The 14,033-nt window shown below is 43.1% G+C and overlaps 1 pseudogene; it reads right to left on the bottom strand.

Annotated features, from left to right (window-relative positions):
- Positions 1 to 297: 297 nt before the first annotated feature.
- LOC142445086 (6-pyruvoyl tetrahydrobiopterin synthase-like) lies at positions 298 to 13,643 on the bottom strand (annotated as a pseudogene).
- Positions 13,644 to 14,033: the final 390 nt, after the last annotated feature.

Genomic DNA, 14,033 nt, shown 5'->3' with positions numbered 1-14,033 from the left:
CAGACTGGGTCTGCACAGCCCCTTCCTTCAGTGTTCTGTGATGATTTACTAACAGACCACATCCTGACTCAGACTTTGCAACTGCAGCACCAGAAGGCCTTCCTTCCCCTTATCAGTACATATGTCCTTGGCTCAAGTCCTATAGATGTCCCACTGCCTCACTGCCAGAAGCAATGCAATTTCCCTGACCTAACTTGTTGGGTCTCAGAACCTGCCCAGGGGCTCAAGATGCCCCTCCCCCCCCCCCCCCCCGTCCCTTTCTCTGCTCTCCCTTTCCTCCCAGGAGTTCTTTCCCTGCCTCAATAAAATCTTTCTCAAATTCACATTCCTAGCTAAATTCTCTCTGCTCCTTGTCTCCGTCTCCAACCTCTCATCTTGTTACAAAGACCCGGGACCAACAAGAGGGGCCTCTGTGCTGCCCTGGCCTTCCTCTGGCCAGTGCACAGCCCCGTCATCCTCCATTTCCAACCTCTCACTATGGAAGACCGTGAAAATTCAAAATCCATTTGCAAAGTCCCATGTGGATTCAGCATCCATTGAACTCCCTCGGACCACTGTCTAGAAGGGTGAATAGCCTTTCCCCCAGACACAGTGAAATGGAAAGTGGATTAATGCAGATATAGTTAGGCTTAATTTTAACATCTTGTTTTCCCTTTAACTCATTCTTAATTTGATCTAACTTATGTTCTGCATGCATTCTCTTGGATTAAGATTTTTCTGTGTTTATATAATTGTAGTTACTGGGATTTTTCATTGAAAGATTTTCTTCACATGAAATCTAGGACCGATAAAACTACAAAGATCTTCTTTATATGAAATCCAGGACCAATAAAACGACAGTGACAGTAATTGGATTAACAGTTTCTTAGGATTATAAGAGAGGAAGTTTCAGGGAAATGAAGATCAAACACCAATCAATACAAAAATTAAGAAAAGGTTCTAAAATTGATTGTAGTAATACCTAAACAACTCAAATATGTTTTGTTATAAAATATATTTAAATTTAAATAATTTAAATACATCAGGCTCTCAGAACAAAATGTAAAGATACAACCATTATGTGATAACCTCTTAAAAATTTCAAGGGGACAAAGATCACTTTCAAATATGGAAAATAATTAACCTTTCTAGACTAATCCCTAAGAGCTATTCTCCTTTATAAACCACAATATTGTTGTCAGTTTCATATACTTTTACTTTATAAAGCAGTCCCACAGGAAGAAATTTCTGGAGGTTTTCCCAGATATATACAGCTACATTTTCTGTTGTGCTGTAAGGGGAAAAAAATAAAGTTCAAAAGCTAATAACAAACAAAATGTATGTATATTTGCATAACAAACAAAATTTTATGTATATTTACATAGAAAAGAAATTCTGCTTTAAAAATCATTAAACTAAAACTAGAAATCACAAATCAATCAGATAAAATGTTCAAATAAATTCTTTTGTTACTACTATCTATATAACATGACAGTGACTTCACCTCACAACATCTGCAAAGTATGGGACATCTAGATCCAGATTCTTATGATCGAGGGGCTTCATAATAGCTTCCTAGAGACAAAACAAGGGAGAGAGAAAAAAAATCACTGATCCCATTTATGACTCAAATTCCAAGTTTTACACCTATGCCGTGAGCCTGTAACCCTATCATTCATCGCTTAAAGTCATGGATAAAGTGGCTCATATTTGCTTCCTTCTTGCTACTGAGTAAGAGAACATGAAAAACCCAAAAGCAGAGAATTAACAGCACCCTTTTGTAACATAAGCCAGTGTGATTCAGAATTCAGTTGAGCACGCAACAGCCTCACCTACAATACAAGACCACAGTGTCATCAAGATAAGGCTCTGGCAAGGTCGACATCTCATCAAGCAGACAACTAGGTAAGTAGTTATATATTTCTCTTAGAAGAAGTTTTAATAATGATCTGGGCTCTTAAAAAATGCTAGGTAAATATGTAAAATCTTAATTCCTAATGTCTACATATATTATCATAATGTTCCTTCTCATTAGCAAAAACTAAAACTTGCCTTATTTCTAGATTTTCTCTTAAATATCGTACAAAATCTATGCATTTGTGAAGCAATAAAATTAATAACCACAAGGTATGTTTTCAAAATGAGAAGAAATAACTGAAAATACTCACTAATAATCACAATGTGAAATGTACAAAGTATGAAACTGGGATAACTGGACATTGTCAAACATGAAACAAAACACACAAAGTTACTACCCTCAGCATTAGGGAGCTGAAATGGACTGACATTGGTCATTTTAAATAGGCTGATGATCTCGTTTATTAAGCTGGAATGACTGTAGGGGAACTGCAACACACTCATTGCCAGAGAGAGCACTGCAGTATCTATTCTGAATACAACACTGTCAGTGGTGGAACACTATCCATACATCTACAAAGTTCACTGAGGGAATAAGGGGAGGGTGAGGGGATTTCGAGGGTAAACAACGAAGGCGGGAGGGGGAGACAGCACTAGAACTGAAGGTGATCACACAACTCATTTTCAAGGCAATTCATCATGGGTGGAGTGGAGAAAATGTTCTAAAATTAATTGTGGTACTAATTGTACAATTCTTTTCAATAGGATTGAACTATCGAATTGTGTGATATGTACTTTAAGTGACAATAAAACTTCTTTTTAAAGTTCATTCATATTTACATGCCAATCGCTAATACCAAAATGAAGGCATTGAAGATTTTTAGCAGTTTCTCCAGACTTCAGATGATCAAACGTGCAATCAAGATGCATCGATAATTACTGGTGACTAGAATGCAAAGGATGAAAACTAAGAAGGATCCATGGTTGTAAAATTCGACCTTGGAGACGCAAACAATGCCATAGGTCTCATGACAGAACTTTGCAAGATCAACAACTTATTCACTGAAAATACCTATTTCCAATAACATAAACAGTGGCCAGTACTGAATGGAATGCTCAGTAACTAGCATATGGGAAAAGATGATGAAGAATTTCAAAATCACTCTTCCAAAGAAGGCTGAGCCACATGCAGACCAGACCATCAACTGTTCATACGCTAGCTCAAGTTGGAGCTAAAGACAGTTCTAACAAGTCCATGGCAGCCAACATACTACTGTGAGTATATTATGCCTGAGTTTCAAGGTCATCTCCAGAACAAACTGGATGCAATGAGCACTGATGACAAGTTGTGGAATGGCATCACACATCATTAAAAAGAGAGAAATGGTCACAATGGATGTGGGAAGAGACAGACTACAAAGTTTGTTCTTGAACAAAGAGTAGCTAAAGCAAGTGGACGAAGAAAGGAAGTTGAAGGGCAGAACAGATGATTTCAGAGGACGTGGCTGAGAAGGCAAAGACCTGGAGTTAGAAAACCAAAAGGAAAGACCACTCAGCATTTCTCAAGCTGGGGAAACGGAAAAAGCCTCGAGTTGCAACATTAAAAGATTCTACGGGCAAAATACCGAAAGATGCAGAAAGCATGAACAGAAGAGGGAAGTCACGATACCAAAAAGGAGTCAAAATAACTGTACCAAAAATAATTGGCTGACAGTCAACAATCTGAGGAGGCAGCAAGAACTAACGGCACTGCAGAAAGAGCCTGAAACTGTTTTGAAGGTGGATGAGAAAACCATGGCTCCTGGAATTGACGGAATATCAAGTGAGATGTTTCAGCCAAAGGATGCAGCACTGGAGGTGCTCATTCAACTCTACCACGAAAGTTCTTGGCCAAACACCTGGAAGATACATATTTGTGCTCATTCCAAAGAAAGATGACCCAACAGGATGCAGAAATCATTGACCAGTATCACTATCACATGCAAGTAAAACTTTGGATGAAGATCATTCAAAAACGGTTGCAGAAATGCACTGACAGGGAACAGACAAAAGTTCAAGTCAGATTTAGAAGAGGGTATGGAACTAGGGAGATCATTGCTGATGTCAAATGTATCTTAGTTAAAAGAAGAGAATTCCAGAAAGATGTGCCATTGGCTATTCAGAGGTATTAGAATGTTCACATCATAAGACATCACAACATGAGTACAGTGTCTTAACGAGGTCACAGTCTTTGTAACTCTCTCCAAACAAGAGTAAGACCAGGCAAATTGAGCACATACCTGTTCCTGATGAATCTGACTCAGAGAAGTTAAGGGAAGGTACTGATAGAATACGTCTTGGGAGGAGCTGAGTTCATGACCCCTGGAGCCACAGCTGAGTGCTTTGGGGCTGAGGCTTGCAACAGAGTAGTGTATACACTTATTGGAAGGGCTAAGGGAGCTTTCTAACACTTGCCCAAGCAGGGCAGAGACCAAGGGACCTGGCCGAGAGACATGCGACCAGAGAGGTGTGTGCTGGCATGACGGAAAAGAGGTGCTCCTGACCAAAATAACTTTAGCTGGGCATTTCTAATCCTGAATCATAACCTGTTAACTTCCCTAATAAAACCAATAATCATGAGACTTGTCTGTGAGTTCTGTGGGAACATCACAATGAAATTTCAAACCTTGACAAACAGAAGAGAGTACTTTGGGAGGAATGGTGGTGTCAGAACTAGTAAGGAAGGTTGGAGGGGAGGCATGTCCAACCTCTATCTCATAGTTAGAGCTTTGGGCTGATGCAGAGTTGTACAATCTGGGTGCCTTGTGAACAGAGGCAGGCAGATGCTACTGCCACATCAATATGACAAGGAATAACACTGGAATGGAAATCTCAGAATACTTCATTGGGCTCTTGTAGAATGTGTACACTGAGGCAGTCACTAGCAGAACAAGGAGGCACAGTCTGGTTTAAAACAGGAAAGGTCTATGTCAGAACTGTATCCTCTTAGCCTACTTATTCAATCTGGGCAAGTCACCTAAGAAGCTGGGCCATACAAAGAATAGCCCAGCATAAGGATTGGTGGAAAGCTCATTAACAACCAGTGATGTGTTCACGACACAACCTTGCTTGCTTTTTAAAAGTGAAGAGGACTTGAAACACTTACTGATGAAGATCAAACACCGGAGACTTTAATATGGATTACATAGTAGAAAACAAATAAGAAAACAAATCCTTATAACTGGACCAATAAGCAACATCATGATAAAGAGATTTGTAAATACTGAAGTAATCAAGGATTTCATTTTCTAAGATCCATAATCAACATCCATATAAGCAGAAGTCAAGAAATCAAATCATGTATTGCTTGGGCAAATTTGCTCCCAAAGACCATTTTTTTAAAGTGGTAAAAATGAAGGTATCCCCTTAAGGATTAAAGTGTGCTTTACCCAAAGTATGCTATTTTTATCACCTCAAACGTATGATGCCTTTGAATTATGATATGGGCAAAGGATATTGAGTATGCCCATGGACTTCCCGAATAAAAAACAAATTTGTCTTGGAAGTACAGACAGAATGCTCCTTAGAAGTAAAGATGGTAAAATAATAATAATGTATAAATTATCAATGGTTCATGAGGGAGGGATGGTGGAAGAGAGGGGGAAAATGAGAAGCTGATACAAAAGGCTCAAGTAGAAAGAAAATGTTTTGAAAATGATGATGGCAACAAATATACAAATGTGGGATAAAAGTTTTACAAGCCCCCAATAAAATGATTAAAAAAGAAGTGAAGATGGTAAGACTTCATCTTACATCCTTTAGACATGTTATCAGGAAGAACATGTCCCTGGAGAAAGACATTGTACTTAGTAAAGGAAGGTCAGCAAAACAGTGGCTGGTGCTTAACTATGTAGGCTGAGACACAACGGCTCAAACAATGGTATAATTGTGAGGCTAGTATAGAGCTGGGCAGTGTTTCTATCACCTGTCTGTATACCATATATACTCGAGTATCAGCCAACCCGAATATAAGCCGAGGCACTAATTTTACCACACAAAAAAATCTGGGAAAGCTTATTGACTCAAGTATAAGCCTAGGGTAGGAAATGCAAGAGCTACTGGTAAAATTACATTAATTCAGGCACCAATAGGTTAAATCTTTTTGAATATTTATTTCAAAGAAAAACCGCTAACTAGCTCTGCATGTGGAAAAGTGGGCCAACGAAAACAACATGGTATCTACAGTAACTACACACACCGTTACTGCCTGTGCTGCATTACTACATACGCTGCCTTACCGCATGTACACAACGTAGCTTGCATAGTTTGAGGCCTAACGCAGGCTAATTATATTCCAGAATGTGATGACATGACTGTCTGCATAGAGCAGCCTGTTAGGGCTCATAATATACACGCTGCGTTCTGTATGCACTGTTACTGTACACACAGTGTTAGCGCATTATGTATGACAAGTGCTAACGCAACACATGCAGTAACACAGTGCACATACAATGCAGTGTGTATATTATGAGTCCTAACACAGGATGCTCTCTGAAAGCATAGTCGACACTGGGTCCAGGTAGGGGTTAATCAGAAAATAAAATATAGCAGACTGAGTCTGTAAAAAAACATACTGCATATCCAAGACCAGAGATATACCAGTACTTGCATTCAGCAATGCTTGGGGAGAGCAAGGGGCATGACCAATCAGGGGTAATACTGTAAAGGCTACGTCATTGGTCACAGCCCTGGAGAAGAACAGGAGAAGAAAAGCGGCCACATCCGACATTCATCTGATGATGATGCGGTGCGCCCGAGGTACCAGCACACAGAAGCGGGCAGGTTCCTTCCCAGTATGGCATGGACAACATGCATGCAGGAGAAAGAGGAGCGGCGATATCAGCAGTCATCGGCCCACCCACAGAGGCTGCAAGAACCCACAGACGAGGGAAGACTGGAGAACATCCGCACTGCACCGGAGAACAGGTAAGTGGGGACCCTCAATCGAGTATACGCCAAGGGGGCTTATTCAGCATGAAAAATGTGCTGAAAAACTCAGCTTATACACGAGTATATATGGTAGTCATAAGTCAAAACCCACTGGATAGCCCCTAACCACACTAATCTAAAGAGTAGTCTATTAACAAGAATACTGTTTTGTTTGCTGTTGTTGTTTAAGCATTTGATTGGGGGCTCGTACAACTCTTATCACAATCCATACATACACACATTGGGCAAGCACATTTGTGCATTTGTGGCCGTCATCACTCTGAAAACATTTTCTTTCTACTTGAGCCATGATATCAGCTCCTGTTTCCCCCCAGTCTCCCATCGTCCCTCCCAAACCCTTGATAATTTATAAATTATTATTATTTTTATGTCTTACACTATCTGATGTCTCCCTTCACCCACTTTTCTGTTTTCCACCCTCCAGGGAGGGGGTTATATGTAGAGCATTGTGACCGGTTCCCTCTTTCTCCTGCACCTTCGCCTTCCCCTCCTGGTATTGCTACTGTCATTATTGGTAATAATACTGTTTCTTGTAACCCACTGCACCCTGAGTGAGCCTAAGAATTTAAAGAGTATGTGCTACACCAGTCTATGCTTTCTCTTCAACCCTAGTTCAAGTTCCAAATCCTATGCCGACGGCTCTGCTGAAGAGCGTTTTCTAACTGTACTCAATGGCATGGAGTCTACACCAAGATGAACCTCGATGGCCAATGGGAGTATGGTGTTCACCGAGGGCCTGCTTGGTGATTTCTTACTGCCGTGTAATGCTCTGGCATACTTGATGTCTACCTGCCTTTCGTCTAACACATACAGGAGCTCCAGTTTTCCCAAAGTACTTGGAGCACAGTACTTGTGTTCATTCACTCAATCTCTTATCTCATTAATTCAACCGGCACTTTTTAAGCACTGATTACTGAACCTAGAAATAGTGGCATGGAGTACTCTGGCCAACAGTAATATCTCGTTCATTTTGGTAGTCCTAGACCTTACCACAAAGATTCATGAAAAGTAAGCAAATATGTTAACTACCAGGTTATTAAGTCATGTGAGATCAATTACAATTCACAGTGAGCCTATAGGTAGAGTGGAACTGCCCTTATAGGCCTTTCAAGGCTGGAAATCTCGTGTGGAGCAGCTAGTAGGTTCAAACTCCCAACCTTTCAGTTAGCAGTCCAACACTTAACCGATTGCACCAACCAGGTTCCTGACTTCAACATGGGTGTTAAAATCTAAGATTGAAAGATCAAGAAAAATTCCGAAAAGGAAAAGAAAGCTTCAAGGAAAAGGTTGGGTCTTAGAAGGATATGGACATGGTTATCACTGTAACACGCCATATCTGATTGCCATTAAGTGACCCAAACAACTTGAGACAGCCAAGAGCGTGGCAGTCCAATGGCTCCTTCTTACTCACAATGACTCCTGGAGACATTCAGTCGGAGATGGGAAACAGCAAACACCAATGTCATCATGTCAATTCCAACTCACACTGATCCTAAAGACAGGGCAGAACTGCTCCATAACGTTTCCACGGCTGTAAATCTTTCTTTCCAGGAGCAGACGGCCATCTCTTTTTCCCCACATCAGCTGATGGCCTCAAATCATTGACCTTTTGCTTACCAGCCAAGTACTTAGCTACGGCACTACCAAGGTTCCTAAGGGGGCCATTAAACAGTATACATAATAAGCACCATTACCTCCATGTACTCTTTGAGGTCAGTCAAATTCATAACCATTCCTGTAGACGGATCAATCTGTAAAACAAATACCGGTGAGAATTTCTACAGTGGCTCTTTACATGTAACCCTCTGGCAAGTTATTAAAGGCTTCCCACTGTGCAGAGACTATGCCCACATTTGCCTCCATCCCTTTGACAGTCATCAATCTCAGCATGGCAACACATGATTCAGGCATCCTTTTCACTGCCCTGTTCTCCTCTCTGTCCACACAGAGCACCGTGAAGACAACACTCAGGGAGAGCAGCAGCCTGGAATGAGGGCAGCCCACCCCACATACAAAGGCAATGAAGCAGGACTGATTGCAACAGAGCGTTCAACACAGATTCTACCATGCTAGATTACAGAGGGCTTGGCAATCTGCACAGAGGACACACATGTTCTCAGCACGTACCTCTCCATGTACTGTCACCACAACTACAGGAAAGAAAACAGAAAGACGAAAACATCAGCATGACTTTCAACATATTAACAGCCAGACACAAGTTAGCAACATCAATGAATTAAGTATGACATCCCCCCAAACAGCTTTTCTTTTTTTGTTCAGATCTTTTGATCAACCAAAAGAAGACTCAACCAAGACAGAGGAGCTCGGTGGTAGAAGCCAAGACAAAAAAAGGGTGTAAATTTAGCTTATGCTCTTGATTACTTAGGTGTTAAGTCACCACTGCCACAATTTCGTCCTGTGACAAATAAATAGAAGAGGTACAGGCATGCTTCCAGAATGAGTTCACTTCAGGACAACAGCCTTCTGAACAAACAAAACTATGCTTACTAAGGGGCCTTCAACTCATATCCCTCTACTCACATGACTACATATACCGTGTAAAGTAACACCTGGGGAACTGACAAATGCTGTGTAAAGCATTTGTAAAACTTCCCTGGTCAGGGCTTTAAAAAACGATTTTTGTTGTTGTTGTTGTTAGTTACAAGTGAATGAATTCTGACCCTTGACAACTCCAGGGGTACAGAGTGGAATTGCTGTTCCATAAGATTTCCAAGGTTCTGACCTTTGGGAAACTGATCACCGTGAGGCCTGTCTTCTGGGTGTGTTCAAAATGCCAACCTTTTATCTAAGAGTCAAGTGCTTAAGCATTGGTGTCAATCAGGGACTCTCCTGAAAATTAATAAACTTTTATGTATTTATGTATTAACAGCTCTATAAAAACACTTTAGGAATTGTGCAATAAGTGAGTTAAACAACAGAGACATCATCAATCAAATCTAGGCTGTGTCACAAATAAAAATCCCCATCTTCTATCATTTTGTCTGGTCTTTTATTCCACATCACCAGATGCATTAGATTCTGTAGCAGATGTAATAGCTTTTGCAGGAATCTCTTATATCTCAAAGAATCAAAGCTCCTATGTTTGTGAAAATTAACTGCTTTTTTAGAGCACTATTGGCAAAGTTTCAAACCCAGTTTATTTTTCTGCCGTCTAGCACAATGCTGGGCAATATTTCCTTCTTGTTGGTTATTATTTACTCTAATGTTAGCATTAGCCTCATCATAACCCAATTAGAAGGAAGCATGCTGCTAAACTAATCTTAATTTTAAGGCATATATATACATATAGCTATTCATTGTTTTGGACTATCTGTAACAGGACAATTGAGAAACACAATTTAAGATGCATCCAAGCGAGGCGTTTTGAACTTTTCATTCTAAACTACCATTTGGTCTGTGGAAGTTGACTTCACGCTCCTGCTCTGTCTGTAAGGTTTGGCTCACGACGTCTCTATCTGCTGGACAACCTTGGCGCCTTTCGCCTCTCACTGAAAGGGCTGAAGTTCCATCCTTTTTTCTCTCACCTTTATAATTGTGCCCATGGCCATTTGGATTGTTGCACTTCCCAAATAGTTTCAGGTTTTCTTCATTACTCAGATATTTGCTGACCAAAGAAGAAAGTAAACATGATGTTAGCATTACATCCAAGTTCCTTCCATATTCCCTTTATTTCCTATTTATTCTGGTCTTTGAGTGTGTCACAATTTGTGATTATCTTCACTCACCAAATGGGCAAGTCAGAAATGAAGTCGATGTCATTACGCCGACGTTACTGTCAGGAACCAGTATCAACTCTGTAATTAAGACTACTACTGTATCATGCAAGTAAGGAGCCCTAGTGGCAAAGGTTTTGCGTCGCTACGAGTCAGAATCGACATGATGGCAGTGAATTTGAGGGTCTTTTTAGGTCATCAGTTTGAACCCACCAGCTACTCTGCTCATGGGGAGGAGGTGGGGGTGGGAATGGGGAGAGAGAGGCTCTCTGCTCCTACAAAGATTTCTAGTCCCAGAAACATGTAAAGGCAGTTCTTCTCTAATATGGTGGCTAAGAGTCAAAATCAACTCAGTGGCAATGAGTTTGGCTTAAGTTCAGTTTACCATGCAAATTAGCATAAGCAACCCTTGAATTCGATCCTTTTGTTCCACAACAGATTCTAACAGCTCTACCTCCCAAAGCCCTTCCATTAAAAAAAATGATTCCATAAACATTTATTGATACCTAGGCACAAACTGAGTGAAGGGCAGTGATGAAAAAAAACCATATTTATCCTCAAGTGACTTAAATCTTTTTCCTCGTGAAAAATAATTCCGTGACCTAGTAAGTATCCTCTTTGGCAATGTCTTGCTGTGTGTGCAACTATTTCTTGATGCTGTCATCAATCCATTGTGAATTATTCAATTAGGTGACATAAAAAGCTACAATGCTCTGCTGTAGTTCCAGACAAAGGACAATTCACCTTACAAATTTTTATAACTCAATCTACTCGGCCAAGGTCTGCATCTTCGGTGAGGCTTCACCATCCTCGGGTTTGGGTTTTCTTCAAGACTCCATTACTTCCTCCACTGACTGTCTCCTGCTCACTGATTTCTCACACTGGCCCACTGCTATCCAGTTGGAGTGTCATGTCCATTGGGTATTCATCAAAGCACTAAAAGGTATGTGTAACACTTGCCTGAGCAGAGGCCAGTGGACCATGTGGTTGAGGCCAAGGATCAGAGAGAGGCATGCCTGACAATGGTATCCTTGAGCATTTCTGATCCTGAATTGTTTTTTGCTTTTTAAATCTCTGATCCTGAATTGTAACCTGTACAATTCCCTAGTAAACCTATAATTGTGATTATTGTCTGAATTCCGTGTGGTCACTGAAATGAATTATTGAACCCAGACAGATGTAGAGTGCCATAGGAGGGATGGCTGGTGTCAGGACTGGTAAGAAGACTGGAGAGTGGAGGAATACCCGACCTCTGCATCTAGAATCAGCCTCGGACTGATAAGGAGTTGCATTCTTCTTCCCCTTGAGGAAGTCAGATGTTGCCCCCACACCACGTTTACACAACCCATGTGACTGAACAGAACTGCCCTAAGAGCTTTTCCTGTAAAGATTACAGAAGAGTCCTGGTGGTGTAGAGGTTAAAGCACAGGGTTGCCCAAGCTAAAGATCCTGTTTGAACTCCCTACCCATGCCCTCTGGGGTCTGGGGTAAGAGATGGAGGCATATGCTCCCATGAAGATTTACAGTCTCAGAAACCCCAAGGGGGTGGTCTACTCTGCCCAATAGGTTGGCTCTGAGTCAGAATTTACAGCAAAGGGTTCAGTTACTCCGTGTCTCCTTTTCTTTTTCAGTTGGCCTTTTTATTTTTTTTAGTTGTGATTTGGGTGAAAGTTTACTGAGCCAATTCATTTTCCATTTAACAATATATACAAGTTTTGCTTCCTGACATAATTGCAATCCCTTCAACATACCCTGGTGGTATACTGAATAGCATTGGGCTACTATCTTCAAAGTCAGCAGTTCAAAATCGCCAGCCACTGTGAAGGTGAGAGACGAGCCTTCTAATTCCGTAAAGAGGTACAGCCTTGGAAAGCCAGAGACAGTTCTATCCTGTCCTATAGCGTAACTGTGAGTTGGCATCAAACTGGATGGGTGAGCGTGGGTTTTTCCATGGACAGGTCTTTTCCCACATCCTCCCTGGGTTACTGGTTCTATTCCTCCTCCTTCCCTGCAGAACACTGTTTGGGGGGGAAAGGCGGTCTTTGTGCTCCTGTGGTTGATGGTTCTGAGGCATGCAGACCTAACAGGTGATACTTACTCTTCACCGTAGTAGTTGTGGGTTCTAAATGCCAACCTTTGGGTTGTAACAGCCTAGCATAAACTGTTACACCATCAGAGGCCCTCATCCTCATTTTATTGATGACTCCGTTAAGTGGGGCTTGGCAGGGAATAGTAGCCAGAAAATCACTATCCCTAAGTTCATTCCAACAGAGTAGAACTGCTCCCTACGGTTGCCTGGACTGTAAATCTTAACGGAAGCAGACAGCCTCACCTTTCTCCTGTGAAGCTGCTTGGGGTTTTGAACTACTGTTGATGAGGTCGGCAGCCCGGCCCTTAACCCAAGGCACCAATAGGGTCTTCTTTGAGTGAATAGCTCTCCTCAAAAAAATCACTCTCGTATAATCCAACTCGGGCAAATCCCAACGGTACGGCTTGTCCCGAGTGGCTTTATGGAACGGAACCTCTGGAACTGTTATCTTCAGTATTCAGGGAATAACGCCTTGTGCTTACTTTTGCCAAAGGTGGCTAGCGCTCCTGGCCTACAGGTGCTGAGCGCGGTGTAAGCCAGGCAAGTTCAACTCCTTTCAACTGGGCGGTAACTCGGGAAACCTGGGGGCCAGCGCGGCCCAGGGACACAGAGCGAGAGAGTGGCTCTCGGCTCCGAACTGAGAGCCTTGTAAAGCCCAGCGGAGGTTCTATCAAGAACTCGGTCACCTACAGCGGCCGCCGGCCGCCCGCGCCCGCGCCCGCGCCCGCGCCCTCCCCTCGGCAGCCCGTGCCCGAACCGCAAGCGCCACCGCCCACGGCTCACCGGCAAACACGCCGCGGCCCCGCCCCCGACGACGTCTCCACAGCGCAAGGCCCCGCCTCCTCCCAGTGCACCTGTGGGCGCGCCCCACCTGTGGAGCCGGTGGCTCGCGCTGAACTAGACTACGCGGGACACGGCGGCGCGGCGGGACGGTTGCGGAGCGTTCATCTTCTCAGAGCGCGCGGCCTGCAGCAGGCGGCAAGCGGCCGCGGGGCGGGGCCGGACAGGGCGGGGCGGGGTGGGGCCGGCGGCTGCGGCTGCGCAGTGCGGTCCCCCGCGCCCCGGAAGCGATCCCCGGCTTCTGTGCGCCTGGGGGCGGGCCTTCCGCCGGCCCTGAGCTTCCCGGCTTCCGTACGCCGGCCTGACGGGTAGACAGGTGACGAAAAGCAAGACCACCGCGCACTCCGACTCTAAAGACCCTGGAGCAGCTGGTGGGTTCGAACCGCTGACTCTGTGGTTAGCAGCTCAGGACGCAGAGGTCCCTGGAATCGGAGCGACAGTGCCTCAAATCTGAATCTCTTTGGGCAAGCACTTAGATAGCTAGGCCCTGGAATAGTAAGATACAGGGGCCAGGGAGGGGTAGGAAGCTGGTGCCCCTGATGTTT

The sequence above is a fragment of the Tenrec ecaudatus genome, chromosome 4, assembly GCF_050624435.1.
Source record: "Tenrec ecaudatus isolate mTenEca1 chromosome 4, mTenEca1.hap1, whole genome shotgun sequence".
Classification (NCBI taxonomy): domain Eukaryota; kingdom Metazoa; phylum Chordata; class Mammalia; order Afrosoricida; family Tenrecidae; genus Tenrec; species Tenrec ecaudatus.
This window is presented reverse-complemented; position numbering and strand designations above follow the sequence as displayed.